Below are 18,964 nucleotides of genomic sequence, written 5' to 3' on the forward strand. Positions count from 1 at the left end.
CAGAGAGTGCAGACAGGTCGCTCACTCTCTTAGCTGACGTCAGGGCCAGCAGCAGAGCTGTCTTGGCTGACACAAACTTGAGGGGCACCCGGTCAAGTGGCTCAAATGGGGCTTTAACCATTGCGCGCAGCACCAGTGTTAAATCCCGCTGTGGAGTGAGAGAGGGCGTCACGGGTCTCGCTCTCCTCACACCTTTTAGGAAGCGCTTCATTAAGGGGTGTCTAAAAACAGTTTTATCCCCGAAGCCTTCGTGGCATGATGAAACAGCAGCCGCGTACGTCTTAACCGTGCTAAAGGCCAGCCCTCTTTCCATCAGCGTCTGGAGGAAAGAGAGCACACGCGGCAAAGGGCAGGAGATGGGATCACAACCCCTCTCCGTGCAGCATTTCTGGAAAGCCGCCCATTTAGCCGAGTAACACGCTCTGGTGGAGTCAGCTCTGGCACCCTGGATGGTCCGTACGACCTCCTGGGAGAGGCCGAGACCCTCTAGGCGCTCGCGTTCAGCGGCAAGGCCCATAAGCGCTGGCCGATCTCTGGGTAATATATGATTGCTCCCCCTGCCTGTGAGAGAGCGTCCCGCCGCCAAGGGAGTTCCTTCGGCGGCCCCGAGAGCAGACGCTGGAGGCAGGGAAACCACGGTGCACTCGTGCGTTGCGGTGCTATGAGAACCATACACAGCCGCTCCTCTTGGACTCGGTCCAAGACTTGGGGAATCAGGGGGACGGGCGGGAAAGCGTACAGGAGTGTGTTCGGCCACAGTCTGTGAGCGAACGCATCCACCCCGAGTGGGGGATTGTCCTTCGCGCTGAGGGAGAACCACAGCTGGCACTGCGTGTTCTCCCGCATGGCGAATAGGTCGACCTCCGCCTTCCCAAACTCGCTCCATATCTGATTGATCAGATCGTGGTGCAGAGTCCAGTCTCCTGGTTGGGGACCCCCCCTCGACATCATGTCGGCACCTCTGTTCAGGACACCGGGGATGTACGCTGCTCTGATGGAGAGCAAGTGCGTGTGCGCCCAGCATAACAGCTGTCTCGCTATGCTCAGCAGCAGTGCCGAGCGCACGCCCCCTTGGCGATTTATGTATGCTGCTGTCGCCTTGTTGTCCGAGCGAATCATTACGTGTTGATTCGTCAACAATGGGGCAAAGTGTTGGACCACTTTCAACACAGTGAGGAGCTCCAATGCGTTTATATGCATGGTCACGGGGGGGGGGCCAAACGCCGCCCACCACGTGAAACTCACATGTTCCTCCCCAGCCCGACAGAGAAGCATCCGTGAACACCGAGATGTGTGACGTTGCTCTGCCCAATGGCACCCCTCTCGCGAGAGTTCGGGGATCGCCCCAGTGGATCAAATCGGGGCCCACTGATAGGGGAATGGTCACTTTGCGCCGCCGTAGGCGCACCGGGTCGATGCGCAGGCGAGAAAACCATCTCTGCAGCCGCCTCATGTGAAGCAGCCCCAGCGGCACCACCGTGTGAGCGGCTGACATCATGCCCAGCAGCCTCATGACAGAGAGGGCTGTCACGACGCTGCCCGGGGAACAGCGGCGGAGGAGAGACCACAGCGTCTCCATCCTCTGCTGTGAGAGCCGTGCTCTCATTACAGCTGAATCCAGCTCTACCCCCAAATACATCACACTCTGTGAGGGGAGGGGGGAGCTCTTCTTCCAATTTATGGCGAAGCCTAAATTCGACAGGTGAATCCCCAGCTTTTTTGTTTGAATAACTGCTTCCTCCTTGGAGCGAGCCATCAAAGGCAGATCGTCCAAGTAGAACAGTACTCTCATTCCTGTTGCGTGAAGCGACCGGAGAGCCGTCTCCACGCACTTGGAAAACGTTCAGGGCTAGAGAATAGCAGAACGGGAGACTGTACTGGTAGTGTGACCCTTGGAACGAGAAACGCAGGAATTTCCTGTGTTTGGGGATCACTGTGACGTGGAAGTAGGCGTCCTTCAAATCTATTGAGGTGAACCAGTCGCCTGGCTTTACACACTGTAACACTCGTCTGATTGTTAACATGTGAAACGGCCTCTCCGCGATGCATTTGTTGAATAGGGCTAGATCGAGAATCGGTCTCAGCCCTCCTGTTTTCTTGGGTACCAGGAAATAACGGGAATAGAATCCCTGCATTTCCTCTCCCTTCGGGACCGTGGAAATCACTTTTTTCGCTAGAAGCTGCTGGAGCTCCGCCAAAAGTGACAGCTGTTGATCCTTGGATGACAGCGTTGTTTCCACAATCCCGTTGAATCGCGGCGGAACGGAGGTGAACTGCAGGGTGTGACCCTTGCTGATCAGCCTGTCCATCCATTTGGCCAGGGTGCATGCCATTCTGAGTAATGCTCTGAAAGCGGCTGTGCAGCCTCTTGTTTTGATGCGGCTGTCATGGAAACGAGCCACGCTTGAGCCCCTGCCGCCGCTGCAAGGGGAGGAGTCCTCCCCGCAGCCCATGGGGGGCTCTGCCCGAAAGGGCTGGGTGTGTGTGTCATTAGCAGAGGCATGCCCTGCCTGCTCAGCTTGTGACAAGAGTGTAGCTTCCTCTCTCCTGAGCGTTGGGACGCGAGGAGGAATAACACTGTGACTGGGCAGCAGACTGCTGACACTGTGAACGAGCTGCGTGTCATTCGTAGACAGAGAGCTCGTTTTAGCGGCCATCTCGCCAAGTGTCATGCCAGGCATGACGTGGTGAGGGGAAAGTAATGTAGGGCTGGCTCGATCAATAATACGAAATTTATTGACGGCCTGCCTATGTGTGGGGGGGGATGCGTGTGAAACAGTTATGGCCGGGCCGGTAGGCTCCGGCGTTAACTGTGGGGAGAAAACAGCCGTCTTTAGTAAAGAGGTGTTTCTCGCTGTCACACGTTTCTCCCTCGCCCCGTAATAGCCGGCGCTCGTGGGGCGGGACATCGCTCCATGAGCCCGCTGGCCGAGGCCTTTGCCGGCCACTCGCCGCAGCCTGCGATGGAGGCGGGCGGGGCTGGTAAGCCGGGCGAGGCTGCCTTTGTAAAGGTAATGAAGGTCTGGCTCGATCAATAATACGAGGTTTATTGACGGCCTGCCTATATGTGGTGGGAGATGCGTGTGAAACAGTTATGGCCGGGCCGGCAGGCTCCGGCGTTAACTGTGGGGAGAAAACAGCCGTCTTTAGTAAAGAGGTGTTCCCCGCTGTCACACGCTCCTCCCTTGCCCCGTAATAGTCGGCGCTTGTGGGGCGGGACATCGCCCCATGAGCCCGCTGTCCGAGGCTCTTGCTGGCCGCTCGCCGCCGCCTGCGATGGAGGTGGGCGGGGCTGGTAAACAGGGCGAGGTTGCCTTTTTAAAATCAACGAAGGGCTGGCTCGACCAATGACACGAGGTGTATTGACGGCCCGCCCATACGTAGCAGAAGATGTGTGCGAAACAGTTATGGCCGAGCCAGTAGGCTCCGGCGTTAGCTGTGTGGGGAAAAAACAGCCGTCTTTAGTAAAGAGGTGTTTCTCGCTGTCACACGCTTCTCCCTCGCCCCGTAATAGCCGGCGCTTGTGGGGCGGGACATCGCCCCATGAGCCCGCTGCCCGAGGCCTTTGCTGGCCGCTCGCCGCAGCCTGCGATGGAGGCGGGCGGGGCCGGTATGCCGGGTGAGGCTGCCTTCGTAAAGGTAATGAACGGCTGGCTCGATCAATAATACAAGGTTTATTGACGGCCTGCCTATATGTGGTGGGAGATGCGTGAGAAACAGTTATGGTCGGGCCGGTAGGCTCCGGCGTTAACTGTGTGGGGAAAAAACAGCCGTCTTTAGTAAAGAGGTGTTTCTCGCTCTCACACGCTTCTCCCTCGCCCCGTAATTGCCTTCGCCGGCGCTTGTGGGGCGGGACATAGCCTCATGAGCCCGCTGCCCTGGGCCTTCGCTTGCCGCTCGCCGCAACCTGCGATGGAGGCGGGCGGGGCTGGTAAGCCTGGGGGCCAGGAGGAGGAGCTGCCGGCGGCGCCGCGACAGTGACTGCCGGGGGCCTATGGCGGCGACGGGGGCTTGGAGCGGAGCGCTGCCGCCCGGGTGGAGGCGGAGGGCGGGAGACGTGTCCCCGAAATTTCTCTGCCTCCTCGGAAGCGGCCTGCAGGTCATCCACCATAGATGACAGACGGGGCCCGAACAGCACGTCCGGGCTGATGGGGCACTCCAGTAACTGCCGCCTCATCGGCTCAGGGATGCCCGGGGTCTGCTGCAGCCACAGGTTCCTCTGTATGAGGTGCTGCCATGCCGCCGTCCGGGCCGCTGCCTCCGCACCGGTGGAGCAGAGGCAGAGGATGACACCGCCGGTTTTCACCACGTCGACTGCCTGTTCGGCCAGATGATGAGGGTCAACCGCCATGGTGGAGATGTTATGTGCCAGCAGGGCGATGTTATTCATAACAGCCTCTTGCTGCATCATACACCGATGCGCTCTGTCTGTAAGCTTGGCCGTCAGCTGGTCTTTGGGAGTGGGGCAGCGGTCGCTGAGCCCCGGCTTCACTCCAAAGACAGCACACAGAGCAGGATCCAGCGGCGGTACCGCCCTGTAACCCCGGTCTGAAAGACCCTCCGACTTCGTGACCTGGATAAATGTTTTCACCGGGGCACCGAGCCTCCCGGGCTCCGCCGCAGCCCCACTGAAGTAAGGGCTGATGGCGGGAAACATCGGTCGGGTCGAGACGGGCGGGGCGTGTCGCGGCCTCGAGCCCCCAGATGCCACGGAGCTGGTCCGGGCGTTGAGGGCCCTGAGGCATGGGCACCGCAAGGCCAAGGTTTGCGGCTGCCCTGGCGATAATGCCCCGTAGCTCTACCACCAAAGCTCCAACCACTGGAAGTGAGGTGGCGGCAGAGACGGGCAATGCTGCTGCCCCGGGCCTCTCTGTTCGGAGAGGGGAAGCCGGGGGAGACGCCCCCTCCTCGTCACGGTCGGAGTCTGACTCCGAGCTCACAAAGGAGAGAGAGGGCATCGTCGAGCGGGACAGTAAAGTCGTCGGCCCGTTCAGCAATTGAGGCGGCAGTGTCGGCTCCACGCTGTCTGGGCAGCGCAGCATAATGCCGACACAGGCGGGGCGGCGAGAGCGCCAAGACGGCATGTTCATGCCCAAGGCAGCCCTCGCACACCTCGTGGCCGCCATACGGCAAGATGTTACCCGCGTTACATGTCTTGCAGATGCCGTTCGCCGTTGAGTCCATAATATCTATTTATTTACTTCAGTATGCTACAGGATCGTCCTGAAGTAAATGGGAGCAGAACGTCCGCCGGCCCCCGACTATATCTGTGAAATACCGACGTCGTTGAGGCACGCCGCACGCGGACGTAATTGAGGCCCACGCTGTTGGTGGGGGCGGGGATTACCAATTTTTCTGTGCTACGGCTCACGCCTAGGGATAACCCAATAGCGATAGCCTTAAAAGGCCAAGCCTATACGACATAGAACATAGGACGCGGGGAACATAGACACGCTCCCGAATTCTTCTGCCTGGTGTTTTTTGCCACTGTATAAAGAAACACAAAGAACATTGACCACAATAGACAGTTAGCAGACAGGTTACAATAAGCATTAAGCCGTTTAGACATGGATTCATGACACAACTGTTAAAATAAGATCTTTGGGTTACCTAGATTCTTATCAAAGCACAAGCTATACGTTCGCTCAAATGTAGCACGCCAAAGCCTCTGAAAGAAAGTAATTTGTAAGTTTGCTAGCAAACGGCTAGCTAGCTAGAACCAGCTACCGTTACTATAGCATCACATTCTTAAACTTACCAGGGAGTAATCCTCCAGTTCGGACCTCTTCCTCTTATCCATGTTTTCTGTGCCCTGTTCTGTCTTTTGTCTGTCAGTTGTTCTGGGGTACTTGTGCCGATGATTCCGACTTGTTCTCCAAATGTTCGTCAAACACATCAAGCATATCGTCGCTGTCCGATTAAAACCGCGTATGTCCAAAACGGTTACTTTTCAGGAAATGAAAAAAACACCCTAATTTCAAAGCAGTTGAACGTAGCGTTGTCATACTTGGTACGTCATCTTTAAATGTAGTCGTAATATTGACAGTGTGATGGTATAGTTCACATTTTACCAAAATCGAGTTTAAATGGACATACGTGCATATTTTACAGTAACGGTGGTCGATACGCGTTCTTCCGATCATGAATGGGCAAGTCGCGTTTCATACTGACAGATGAATAGGCTACGCTAAGTTTATTAAATAGCCAGAGCTGCCAAGCCTCACGCTTTGAGTGTGACAGTCACGCAATTTGACCCATTCTCACACCACACGCCACACTTGCCATTTCTCTCGCTTATTTCATCCCATTCATTACTCTATTTTTTTTTTCCGCATGATAATAAGCTTTGGTCCTCGCAGCTTCGAGTGGTTATGTAGTCGCGCGGTGTCCACTTTGCGATGTATACGTTTGACAGTTTGTAAACAATCTCCCGCGACCTGCGCGTGTGAGCGTCTTGGTGGAGCGTCTTGGTGGAGCGTCTTTGTATATAGTGCCAAATTTGACTTCTGGACTGCATTCTGCAACATTTTCAAGAAGGGTAAGTAGGCCTACATCAATCGCCTTCTTTCAAATATACATTATACACAGAGATGTTTCTACTGGTTGTTTTCATATTTCATAACAGCATTATGTATAAAAACGTAAGGTAATACCATTATTTGTTGACAGCATATTATTCCCCCACTTCACACACATTCTGCTTGCAGTTGTGCAACTTAATTGAATTAAGTCATGCCATGTTTCTGGATGTCCAGCAGAGAGCAGAGTGTGGAGTGGAAGATGCCTTCTACTTTGTCGACAGGTAAGTTGGGCTATCAAGTAAAGTACATTTTATCTATAGTGCCAAATCCTAACACAAGTTATCTCAATATGCTTTGCAAGTAGAGCAGGCTTAAGACCAGGCACATTTTCTTGTTTGATCCACATCTGAAAAACAACCCGTTTCAGTTACACTACTTTACCAGATCACTGCACATTTTTTTTCTTTTTAGATTTCCTGAACTTCTCCCATACAATGGACCTGAAGAGCGTGACAAACTTTGTGAGGAGTTTCTGGACTACCAGACCATGGACATTGCCATGCCCGACGACCCAGCAATGTTTGACTTTGAGAGATTTTGGGGGAACATGGCATCAATGAAGAACAAGGTAAGAATTATTCTGTACTCATGGGAATACCCATTGACATAATCAACTTAATAGAACACAAAAATACTTGTGAGTAATTAGGCTTCCTATGTGCATTTTTCAAAGGTGACCGGTATGAGCAGATTTGGCAGGCTGTCTTGTATTGCCAAGTTGGTCTTGGTCATGCCTCACTCCAATGCTGATGCAGAGCGAGTTTTCTCTGTGGTTGGACTAAATAAGACCAAGACCCGAAACAGTTTGGCTCTTGAGGGAACTCTGTCATCCATCATGACCGTGAAGATGGCGAGCCTTGAGCCAGACTGTTTTAAGTGGGAGCCCCCTGCCTCTGTCATCAAGGCATCAAAATCTGCCACCAACACCTACAACGTTAGACATGCTAAATGATTGACAAATAAATGTATTTTGTCAAAATTCTTGTCTTGTTAATTTCTGGTTAAGAGAGGTTAGGAGGCCACAGTGCAGAGAGAGCAGCTGGCATGGAGGTGAGGACATCAGTCCTAAGGTATAAATCAATGTTAAAAAAGGCCAATTTTTTTGGTCGGCGGCCGAACGCTTCTGACTCTAAAGTCTCACTCTTGTCATTTTCTGAAACTTGGCAGCCCTGAATAGCCTACGTCCAACCTAACGCTATTTAATAAACTGAGCATAGACTATTAATCTTGTCAGTCTGAATATCAGTGTACTGATTCATTGTCCCTTCATAATTATGTCTCCTGCTAACTATGAAGCGATAATGAATCAGTACACTAACAAGCTATACAGAGGTTGTAACGTCCACTCCTTGACCTACGTCTCAGGCGACAAGGGGGAAACTTTTTCTAGCGATAAAGTTAGGCCTACTGTAAAGGAAAGCTATTGTCTCACCAGGCTATCCTCAAAATAATATTTATTTGGCACTGTATTGCAGAAAAGAAAAGGAAAAATGAAGCTGCCATTTCACTAAAAAAAACACAGACACCCGCTACCGCTCGCTCTCCTCGCTGACGTCAAACACACACACACACACACACACACACACACACACACACACACACACACACACACACACACACACAGCCATTCTCGCGCACACACATACGCTACTCGTAACACTATGCCTCTTTATGAAGGTCGGAATGAAGCGGCCACCGATTATTGACAGGATGGGTACTTTATTCTACCGGAATCGTTCGCTTATTCACTAGACAGTGTCTAGTGAAGAAGCGAACGATTCCGGCAGACCAACTGCCGGTCAAATCACACAAAACAATAGAGACAGGGATCACACAGGACTTTGACGGCTGTGGAGAAATGAAATCCTCCGTATCCATGGAGAGCTGTCATCACAGAGAGGGCATCTCTTCGCAAACTTACGGCATCAATAAGAGGGGGCGGTGTCAGCAGACTATTATTTAGACAAATTAGCAAATTTCAATCTGACAATTTTACCAGAGAGTTAGAAAGGGCGTATCGTGCTTCTGCCTTCTCACACCGCGAGACAGGTTCGTGGCTTTGAGTGTCGTGATTTCGGTTTCGATACGCGTTACAGCTAGCCTGGTTCTACCAGACTCTCGTACTCTTCACTTCATTTCATTTGTACAGAGAGTACTGAAGGGAAATTCAAATTGAGCGGAAGTACTTAGGCGGGCGGAGCCAGGCTACGTTACAGCCCTATTTAGCCTACTTTATTTACGTCAGTCCAGTTCACAATAAAAAATATTCGGTGAAAATTACTTCATCTTATATTGCAACTAGAATAAAATTGAGAACAGTTGACAAAAAAACTAAATACCTTAACTTCAAAGTGTTATTCGGCTACCCGATGATGCGCTTCCAGAGACGCTAATGAGATGACTCCACAGGGCGGGAGATACGCGGCGGGATTGACAGCTTTGACACCAAATGGATATACTTGAAAATCAGATGACGTGTTTCACAACTTTTCATTGGTCAATTAGGTTCATGACGCATACTGTATATGGAAATGAACCTGGACATAACTATCATCGTAAAATCTCAAAATCGGCAAAAATGGACATACGCGGTTTTCATCAGACAGCGACGATATGCGTCAAGACGTCATCCAATTGCATAAATAGAACTCCCGGTTTAAAACGATATTCAAAATATAAGCCTTTAAAAAACATAATATATGAGGCACTAAACAGATCACACTCGCTCAACATATGCAGCCTTATTAACCTTAATAAGCATTGTAACCGCTTTAGATCCCGTACCTGCAAAATGCATAATTAGCAGTTTAATAAAGGATTTACTATACTTAATAAGCATAAAAAATGCTAGTAAAGCCTTAACAATGACATAATAGGTAAGTTAGTAAGGCTCAATAAATGGGTTTATAATGCTTTTATTAACAACTATAAGAAACTCATAAGACTATTATTAATATTATCAAGCAATCAATAAATAGTTAACACGTTTCTGGGCTTATATAATTCTTATAATATCACAATAAACGTTTATTATGTTATTATTACACTTATAGATAGTCTTATTAACGCTAATTAATGTTAATAAGCATATAATAAGTGTATTAACAAACGTTTATTACAAGGGCCTTAATATAAAGCGTTACCAAACTGGTAATTGCATTCTGATTAACTATAAAGCAATATATTTGTGTGATTTATTTCCTGAAACAATTTCATGGTAACGTTTATGCCACTGTGAGTGTAATTTATACATTGTCCCTAAAACAGGTAGCAGCCAGAGTGTAGATGTTCTGGCACAGACATCAATGGCAACAAGATGTCTTTGTGATTTTTTTCCATATGGTGTCCTAAACGGTCCTCAACATACTACACCCCTAATGTAGTGCAATTGTGTTGATGAATCCGATTGCGTGGTAAATCAAAACCGAATATCCGGCGAATATCAGACCGGCTGCTAACTTGTACCAGCTGAGGCAGCATGCTCTGGTAGAGCTGCTCGTGCTAACCGGGGCTACTAGAGCCTGTCCCTTCCCATCCTATTATTGTATTTAGGGGACAGAGCCCGATTAAATTCGGATATTTTAATAAGTTGGGTGCTACAGGTTTTTAAAAACATGTCTGAGTTGTTTGAAAGACAGAAGCTCCGCTAGCTAGATGCTAAAGCGCTAACAGGAGCTAACAGAGCTTGTCCCATCCCGTCCTATTAACTGTATTCATGGCTATGCCTTTTGTTCTTTTTAATATGACCAAACGCAATGACCAGAGGACCAGCATCCTTTCTTAACTGGCAAACAAAATAATCTTTGAGTTTTACATGTTCTAGAAATGTTAATTAATTGACAGTCCTAATGTTTATTTTCTTGTCTTCTACTACTTTATTACAGTATGGAAGGGGTGATTTGGAGGTACCTGGTCAGGGCTTGGTCAGCCTACAAGGTGTGTAGACTGCGGGGAAACTACACAAAGAGGACACTAAAGAGCCAACTCTCATTCATCCAATGGACTCATTGGTTGGCGAATGACCACAAAGATGATCCCCTAGGCAGCTTGCTGCATGACATTCGCCACTTAATCAAATTGTAGAGGTTGAAGCAGTCTGATCTGCGTATGTTTAAAGGACAAAAAAAAAATTTGGGCCTGTATTGATGAACTAAGAAACTAAGAAACTTTGGTTTCTTAGTAATGTTTTGGCCTAATTGTTACTATACAAACGAATAGATCGTCGTCTCCCCACGACCTTATATTGATTGATTCTAACTGTGTGTTCACACCAAACGTGACGGGGCGACAGGATCCCATACAAAGTGAACGTATAGACGTGTTTCGGGCGAATTTTTCGCGAGAGAAAACGGGCGACAAGTTTTGATTTGTCGCGCCACACTTTTGCCGTGCACAGGCGAGGCGATCTCTGAAATGAAAAAGGCTCGGATCTTACAACACCGGGTGCCCAGTTACAGCCGCGATACATTTTTCGGTCGACATTTTGTAGTCAGTAGGAACCAAAACAGTAGGTATAGGAACCAAAGTGCCGGTGTTCGGTGTTCCCTGGGATCCACGCAAGCGAAGAGCGTCTACATTACGATTGGCTGTCAGTGTCTGGCCGCTGAAACGCGTCATAGTAATTTGCATAAAGTTCAACAGTTTTCAACTTTTTTTGGACGCTCTGGTCGCTCAACTATGGCCGCTGGTAGCGTTGGTCGCTTTGGTCGCTCTTGCCCAAAGAAAGTGAATGACTTCCGGCGATTTGGTAGCTCAATTCGCTTCTGGTGTGAACGTACAGTTACGAGTCTCGTTTGGTCTAGTAGGGAATTCGCACAATGGCGCTGCTGCTGCTGCTTGCTTATGGCTGGTTCAGACTACACGATTTCAGCCTGATTTTGCCCCGATTCGTTCGTCGCAGACATATTTGCGAGTCGTACACGATTTGAAAAGACGGCGACGAGACGAGGTCTTGTAATGTGACATGCTTGCGATCTGCAATTTTTTCGTCTGCGACGTTCAAAAACCCCACGACGAAAGTTTGGCATGCCAGAAATTTGGGGGAATCGCATGACGTATCCGTTGACATGGAGGCATTCCCGCGAACAGCTGGAGCGCACAGGCAGTGTTTACTAACTAGTAATGAACTAACTAATAAAGTAAAGACTAATAGAGATGCGTGGTTGGCGCTCATACCCTCGGATACCGTGGATAATCCACGGGTTGGGTGGATTGCGTGAAAAAAAGTAATGCTTGGAGGAATTGCGGGCGGGTTGCGGTCAAAATAAATAAATATATAATATAAACGGCAAACAGACAAATTATACTTTTCTATAATCTCCCTGCTTCTGAAATCTCCGCCCAGCACTCGTCCGCTGGTTTTCCGTAAGCATTCCACTGTGCGATCATCCCTGCTGCATATGCCCTCGAACATTGTTGAAATCATATGCTGGATGCTTTATTCTTTCTATGTGGCTTTTAGTTAATGATCGGACTGTAATAAGACCACGTTGGCTATGTTTGTTGACAACAGGGGACATTTCACAGTGGTTGGACATTTTAGCGAGCTGGACGCGGAACACCGAACTCAAAATCGGGATGACATTACAGCTCATCTGCTAATCTTTACTAACTAGACTTTATTTACACTTTGTTGCTGCGTTGATGCTGCGTGAAGCACTGCATTAAACACGACCAAAGTTTCTACAGTCTAATCCAAAAGCCATCTATAATGATGATCGTGATGATGATGAGGATTATGATGACAATGAAGAAGGTTATTATGATGATTCAGTGTTTACTTTGCGGTGACAAGACATTATTTGGATCACAACGGTGCTGCAGTGCGCCACTTCCTATTGGTACTAGGGGCGGCAATTGACGTGCATGAAATGTGCACCACGGTGCTTTGGCGCCGGTGTGTGAGTGTGGCCGGCTTTAGGATGATGACGTGTCACACGCTGTTCGACACATGCACATGTATTTGGCACCCCCACCAATGAAATCATTCAGGCGCCACTGCTTCGTACCTAGTATTTAATAAGATGCACCATGACACTAGAGGAAAACTGTCCCTGCAGAGGTTTTTACCAGGTAAGTATTGCTTTAATTTTTCAATTTAAATAAAAACAATTCCGTAGTTTCTGAGGTAAATCGAATAAACCTTTTATAAATGGGTGTAGCTATGAACAATAACTATGTAAGAAAAGGAATTTATTGGAAAGTACTATGTTAATTTCTAGATAGTACATAATTAAACTTGGGCTTTTACCAACATAAACCTTGCAAAACTACAATTGTAACTGATGGGTAATAGAAGATTTGTTTCTAGGAATTGGTTGAATACTTTCCTATATTATATCTGAGTTATTACCACCCTAAAACAGTTACAACTACACGGTACTTAGTTGAGTTGATGGATAATAGTGGAGGTTTTTCTTAGTAATACAGCTGTAGTTCCTCTGCATTTACCTTCTTATTACCAGTGGTAATAAACCAATAATATCTATGATTTACCATATATTTACCAGGTAAATACCTAGTAATAAGGGGACTTTAGGCTTCAAGTCAAGACTTTAGACGTTAAAGGAGACATATTATACCACCAGGTGTGAGTGTGATATGTCCCCTTTAAGTTTCATCCATACCCTGGTTAAAATTAGACACTACCAGCTTTATGATTATGACTGTATATGCGACAGACAAATAATGTGGCATTGTTAACTATATTTATTACAAATGCATATTTTATCGTTTCAATGAATATTGCTTTCACAGGGCTCATCTCTTAAACACATGTCATGTCAACGCATAAGTCATGGAGATTTAAGATCGGGTTAATAAACAAGGTGATGAATGGATTTCAATCAAAGACCTCACTTCATATAACTGTAATGTATAAATGTAACTTCATAATGTTTAATATCTAACCCTTTTGTACGTAATGCATGAATGTATTAGAATGTAATATGGGCATGGTAGAGGGAAGATAAATGTTAACGGGGGCCGGGGAGTGCCCGTAGATTGGAATTTAGAGCACTGTGATTGGTCTAGGAAGTCACAGATGTTGGGGTTACCTCAGGGATCGCGGCCTGGATGGGGTAGTTCTTGCAAACCAACTCAGGTTTCTGTTGGTACTCTTTGCATTTGAAATAAAGCCTTGATCATTCAACCCTAGTCCTTCTCAGCCTCTCGTATTTAGAGTGTTAGACTTTAGGTTTTATCAACGACACGCTCTGGTGATGAGGAATTACAATTTCTGTGTAATAACTGATTTGTTGAAAACGCAGGATCCAGAATGCGCTCGTCTCTGAAGAGAGCAGAGCTAGTGAGCAAATATCCCATTCTTCCGCTCAAATTCGTGTCAGGTCGCTCCGCTCAATTTCGCTCCACTTAAAAATGTTCCCGCTCCAGTGAAATTGCTCGACGCTTGCTCCAATTTAAAAGAGGGAGAAATAATCTACTACGAATAGTCACCTTGAACAGAAAATGTAGATAAAAAAGAACTAAGAACAATGGCAATGTATGCAACAACGAACAAGCTTGGCAACGTCAATACACAGATTTGTCTAAAAATAAAGGGATCAGTGGGATAAATTGCCTAAGGAATACAGGCTAAGCATCCAATTTTTAACAGGATAAAAGTGTCTGCTAGAAACTATAACTATGCAGCCACAATTAACCCATCAGAAATGCAGCCCATTGAACTGCCTTTATGAACTGCCAGTTTCAGCCTATTTTTGTAATTACGGTCATCCTTAACATTAAATAAAACATTAAATGAAATAGGCAATAAAATATAAGGAATTAGGAAGCTAGGCTAAGCATCAAAGAGTGCACTTTAAAGGTCCCATGGCATGCTACTTTATGGAAGCTTTTATATAGGTGTTAGTGGGCCCCTTATACAGTACTTGAAGAGGTTCAAGAAATTCAGCCTTGGTGAAGAATTACAGCCAATACGAGCCAGTCCCACAATGAGCTTTCCACAAACTAGCCATTTTTTTAGAGGCGAGTCAAGGTGGAGGTTGGGGGTGTGGCCCTGAGCAGCTTGCAGCCACGGTATCATGCACTAGTGTTTACAGTGGATGTATCACAATGGCTCGGATTCATGATATCATCCAGAGGCACACACAGCTCTTGGCCGTGTGCTCCGGCGGGAGTACTGGAGCTCTATATCAAAATAGTATAATATAATATAATATATAGATATCTATATAATATAATATATATTATCACGGCCAAAAGCTGTGTGCGTCTCCGGATGATATTTTGAATCTCAAAAGACTGCGTCAGGTTCTCCAACGTCTCTGGTTCCTCCACGTCAATCTGAAGTACAGACTGAGTGGCGAAATGGAGTTGAAAGGAATTGTTGTCCTTTGCAGACTCCCGGTACTTCCACAATGAGACTCGTAGAGGCTAGGAGAACTCATATTAATGTTAGAAAACCTCATAAAGTCCTACATTAGTTATTTTGAATTCACTCACAAGAAAACAAGTCTGGCCAACGTCTGAGGTTTTAGACTACTGTGGTGACTTCTGGCAGTAGGCTAGCAGCGGAGAAAACCCTTACAGCACTTAGGATGCTCAACACTCTGAAAGCTACTTTGGCCAGGTGGGCCAAGATTTTACCTCTGTCCAGGTTCTGCCTCGAGGATGAAAGATATTTCTCAAACTCACCTTTGGCGTCAGCGAGCGTGTGCAGCTCCTTGCTGTAATATGAGCCAAACAGTCCAGATTTTGGTCCAGAATCAGTGTCTGATGGGCCAGCGGTGTTGGGTGTCCAGCTGGAAGGGTTAACCCCCATGGTTTCCTCAATGAGTTCTCGGATCTCCCCAGCCTTGTTGCACAATGACTCATCTCGGAATATCCATTCAGTCTTGAATCTGGGATCTAATATGGATGCTAAAACAAGATGCTTGTCTGTGTAATATCTCTTGCACTGAGTTTACATGTTGTTCGCCAATTATTCCGCAAAAATTTTCATGGGCAGATCAGCATCACTAGAGAGCATGGATTTTATTTCGGTGACTGCGGGGAGAATCATTCCCTCGTTCCCTAACATCTTCTGTAACTTCTCAGTTAGGTCTGCCTGGGGGGTAAGCACTCGGACAAGGTGCTTCAGCTGCCTTAATTCATTAAGAGTGAGATGAGTAGCATTAGATTTGAGTTTCTTTTGCCACAATGGGTCTTTCTGAAACAGTTGGAGGACCGAATCAATCATGTGTAACTGGCTGCTCCATCTAGCGATGCAGGCCATTGTGGGCCGGAGACCTAATCGGTCTGTTACCTCAGTGTTCATTGTGCTCTTGCACACACTTCTCACCAGCTGACCGACTTTCAGGAGCAGCCGTAATGCTGCTGTGCTTGTTAATGGTATCTTTGATTGCCAGCTGGAGCATGTAAATTGGACACCTCAGATGTATGTTGGACATGGTGAAGCACTGGTTGATCATTGTCTCAACGTTGGCCCCTGCCTCTTCAACCTCGATCTGTGAGAGCGCAGTCCTCCTCCTGGTCTTGGTGAGCGCTGCTGTTGCTGGCACCCGCGGCCTCCTCCTCGCTCTCAGCCTCCTCTTCAGTGACAGGGATGAGGTTAAATGCCTTTACCATGTTACTGTCACGTCGTGTCCTGCTACGCGGTCCAATGCCGCCATCTAGTGGCTATGGGACGCTGGTGGGCCTCCTTCTCCCGCACCTGGACGTAATTATCCTTAATGATCGTCCCTACATCAGCCGGCGCCAGTTCGTCGCCACGTCTTTACAGTTAGCATCGGTCCTACCAGCATTCTCGAGTATTATTATATCAACAAAGACTGGTGTGTAAACGCTGCGTCGGTGGCTCAACACTGCTCTGAACTGGTGGAATTTTCTATAGTGATCTGTCGGCCATTCTACCTGCCAAGGGAATTCACCAGTGTGATTGTAGTAGCTGTTTACATAGCCCCTTGCGCCAACGCCAATGCTTACGAAGTACTCCGCCCCCTGTTTGACGTCATCAGCGCACTGTTGACAAAACACCCGGACAGCTTTGTGGTTGTTGCAGGAGACTTCAACCACATTAGCTTAAAGACTGTGCTCCCCGGATTCAAGCAATATGTGGACTTTAAAACAAGAGGAGAAAATATACTTGATTTGGTCTATTCCAACACTGCTGAGGCATATAAGGCCATTCCTCAACCCCATATTGGCCTTTCAGACCATAAATCTGTGCTGCTGGTTCCAACTTACAAACCCAGGCTGATACGAACTAGGGCAACCCAGTCACACATCAGGGTGTGGCCAGATGGAGCAGTCTCAGCGCTGCAGGACTGTTTTAAATGCACTAACTGGGAGATTTTTAAAACAGCAGCATCTCAGGGTGAGCATCATATTAACATTGAGGAATATGCTGAAACGGTGATGAGCTACATTGCCAAGTGCACAGAGGATGTTACTGTGATGAAGACCTATATAGTACGGAACAACCAAAAACCCTGGATGACTGCTGAGGTACGTCAGCTGTTAAAGGCTTGGGATGCTGCGTACAGTGGAGGAGACAAGGCCGCTCTCTGCTCAGCCAGATCAGCTCTCTCCAGAGGGATCAGAGCAGCCAAAAGACGCCATGCAGGGATAATCAAGGAGAACCTCTGTAGCACAGGAAACACCAGGCAAATGTGGCAGGGGGTTCAACAAATCACTCAGTACAAGACCAGGCAGAGGATTGAGGACAGTGATGTTTCTCTCCCTGACAGACTCAATGACTTTTTTGCCCGGTTTGAGGCACCAGGAGGGCCAACGAGAGGGGGGACTGGACTCTCCCCTCCATCCGGTCAGCCACCTGTGGCCATCAGCCCAGCTGACACCAGGAGAACCCTGGCCAAGATCAACCCTCAGAAAGCAGCTGGCCCGGACAACGTTCCGGGGAGGGCGCTCCAAGCCTGTGCTGATGAGCTGACAGATGTTCTAACAGACATTTTCAACATCTCTCTCTGTCAAGCCACTGTACCCAGATGCTTCAAAACATCCATCATAATTCCAGTTGCAAAAAAATCTGTTGTGTCCTGTCTGAATGACTACCGTCCTGTTGCATTGACCCCAATAGTGATGAAGTGTTTTGAACGGTTAATCAAACCACACATCACATCCAGCCTACCTGCATCACTGGATCCTCATCAGTATGCCTACCGTTCAAACCGTTGAACAGAGGATGCAATATCCACCACCCTGCATACAGTACTCACCCATCTAGAACAGAGAGACACCTATGCTAGAATACTGTATGTTGACTTCAGCTCTGCATTTAACACCATCTTGCCGCAGAGACTGATGGATAAACTTCTCCTCCTGGGCCTAAACCCCACCCTCTGTCACTGGATACTGGATTTCCTGTTGGAGCGACCACAGTCAGTTCGTGTTGGGAAAAAAATCTCCAAATCCATCACACTGAGTACAGGATCCCCCCAGGGATGTGTGCTCAGTCCTCTGCTGTACACGCTGCTGACCCATGACTGTGTGCCAAGGCACAAGAACAACATGATTGTTAAGTTTGCAGATGACACTACAGTCGTGGGTCTCATTCATGGGAATGAGGAATCCTATTACAGAGAGGAGGTCAATCTGTTTGAGAGATGGTGCAGAGACAACAACCTGGTGCTCAATGCGGAAAAGACCAAGGAAATGATCGTGGACTTCCGTAGATCAAAACCTAAGCACACACCCCTCTGCATCAGTAATCGTGAAGTGGAAAAGGTGGAGAACATCAAGTTCCTGGGAGTACAGATCTCTGACAACCTTTCCTGGTCCAAAAACACCACTGGGCTAGTGAAGCGAGCCCAACAGAGATTGTACTTCCTGAGGAAACTCCATCAGGCCTCACTACCTCCCAGTATCCTCACCACATTCTACAGGGGGGCTGTGGAGAGTGTGCTGACGTACGCCATCTCTACCTGGTTCTCCAGCTGCAGTGCGGCGGACAAAAAGGCCCTGCAAAGAGTGGTGAGATCAGCGGAAAAGGTCATTGGAGCCTCACTTCCCTCTGTCCAGGACATATTCCTAAGCCGCTGCAGGAATAGGGCCCAGAAAATAGTGAGAGACCCCTCTCACCCTCTGAACAACTTCTTTAAGCTCCTCCCTCCAAGAAGCGCTATCGCAGCTTAAGATGCTCCACCACCAGGCTGCGGAACAGCTTCCTGCCTCAAGCTGTCAGGATGCTCAATGCACCGGCGTCCTAAATCTTCCCACTGGAATTTATTTATTATTTATTTATTCATCATTGGGACGTTTGTTTGTAATGTATGTGATCTTGATCCCTGAGAAACGCCTTCTCGTTTTGTTGTTCAATCAACAAAATGACAATAAATTTGATTTGATTTGATATTATAGCAGCCTGTCCCTGTAGTAACTCTCTCCTTCCCTTTCTAGTATTC

General features: G+C 47.9%; 1 protein-coding gene and 1 long non-coding RNA gene across 2 annotated transcripts in view; one reads left to right on the plus strand and one right to left on the minus strand.

Annotated features, from left to right (window-relative positions):
* The window catches only part of LOC132469551 (capping protein, Arp2/3 and myosin-I linker protein 3-like), a 189,467-nt gene that overhangs the window by 74,315 nt on the left and 96,188 nt on the right, over positions 1 to 18,964 (minus strand).
* Positions 6,737 to 7,746, plus strand: LOC132469957 (uncharacterized). The gene is made up of 3 exons (XR_009528532.1): positions 6,737 to 6,802; positions 6,993 to 7,149; positions 7,255 to 7,746. It is a non-coding gene; the product is annotated as an uncharacterized LOC132469957 (long non-coding RNA).

Source organism: Gadus macrocephalus, chromosome 12 (assembly GCF_031168955.1).
Source record: "Gadus macrocephalus chromosome 12, ASM3116895v1".
Lineage (NCBI taxonomy): Eukaryota > Metazoa > Chordata > Actinopteri > Gadiformes > Gadidae > Gadus > Gadus macrocephalus.